A 1799-nucleotide genomic window follows, 5' to 3' on the forward strand; every position below is an offset into this window, starting at 1 on the left:
AAAAAATTTTAAAATATCTTTTCTAACTTCTTATCTTCTTATCTTTTCAAAATTGATTTTAATATCTTTTTTTTTTCAACTAACTAATTAACTTTTTGTTTGTTTCTTATCTTTTTCAAAACCACCTAACTACTTTTCCCTCTCTAATTTTCGAAAATACCTCCCTCTTTTTCAAAAATTCTTTTTAATTAATTAATTGTTTCAAATTTTAGTTTTAATTTTCGAAAATTACTAACCCATTTTTCAAAATTATTTTCGAATTTCTCTCCCCCTCATCTCTTTCTATTTATTTTATTTATTTACTAACACTTCTCTTCACCTCTCTTCATCTCCAATCACTGCCTCTATCCTCACCATTGTGATTGGATTCTCCACTTTTATTCCTTTCTTCTTCTACTAACAATAAGGAACCTCTTTACTGTGACATAGAGGATTCCTCTTTCTTTTCTTGTTCTCTTCTTCCCTATATGAGCAGGAGCAAGGACAAGAACATTCTTATTGAAGCAGATCATGAACCTGAAAGGACTCTGAAGAGGAAGTCAAGAGAAACTAAAAAATCAACAATTCAGAGAAACCTCAAAAAAAAAAGAAGAAAAAAAAGAGAAAAAGGAAAGACAAAAAGCTTCCACCTCCGAGTCATGGGAGATGGAAAGACTCATCTAAAGGGTTTATAGCTCAGTGGTAGAATATTTGACTGCAAATCAAGAGATCCTTGAGATACCTCAAGGGATAAATTATCCTCCACACAACTATTGGGAGCAAATAAGGATAAAAACACCAAAATCACTAGGGATCATGCAACAGAAGCAAGGAAAAGACATAAAGGAGCTCAAAAAGCACCATTGGATCTTCAAGAAGGCGTCACCCTCACTCAGGTGGACTCATTCCTTGTTCTTATTTTCTCTGTTTTTTTCGGTTTTTATCCTTGATGTTTATCTATATTTTGTGTCTCTACTTCATGATCATTAGTATGTAGTAACTATGCCTTAAAGCTATGAATAAATTCTATAAATCCTTCACCTCTCTTAAATAAAAAAAAATTTTGTTTTAATTCAAAAGAACAAGAAGTACATAAATTTCGAATTTATCCTTGAATTTAGTTTAATTATATTGATGTGGTGACAATACTTTTTGTTTTCTGAATGAATGATTGAACAGTGCATATGTCTTTTGATATTGTTGTTTATGAGTGTTAAAATTGTTGGTTCTTGAAAGAATGATGAACAAAGAGAAATGTTATTGATGATCTGAAAAAAATCATGAAATTGATTCTATTGACAATCTGAAAAATCATGAATTTGATTCTTGAAGCAAGAAAAAGCAGTGAATGGTGAAAAAAATTAAAAAATTAATTGACGAAAAAAAATATTTTGAAAAAAAAAGAAGAGAAAAAGCAAGCAGAAAAAGCCAATAGCCCTTAAAACCAAAAGGCAAGGGTAAAAAGGGTCCAAAGCAAAAGAGTGTGCTTAAGAGCTCTGGACACCACTAATTGGGGACTCTAGCAAAGCTGAGTCACAATCTGAAAAGGTTCACCCAGTTATGTGTCTGTGGCATTTATGTATCCGGTGGTAATACTGGAAAACAAAGTGCTTAGGGCCATGGCCAAGACTCATAAGTAGCTGTGTTAAGAATCAACATGCTTAACTAGGAAAGTCAATAACACTATCCAAAATTCTAAGTTCCTAAAGAAGCCAATCATTCAGAACTTCAAAGGAAAAAGTGAGATGCCAAAACTGTTCAGAAGCAAAAAGCTAAAAGTCCCGCTCATCTAATTAGAATTAATATTCATTGATATTTTG

Source organism: Arachis duranensis, chromosome 10 (genome assembly GCF_000817695.3).
Source record: "Arachis duranensis cultivar V14167 chromosome 10, aradu.V14167.gnm2.J7QH, whole genome shotgun sequence".
Taxonomy (NCBI): domain Eukaryota; kingdom Viridiplantae; phylum Streptophyta; class Magnoliopsida; order Fabales; family Fabaceae; genus Arachis; species Arachis duranensis.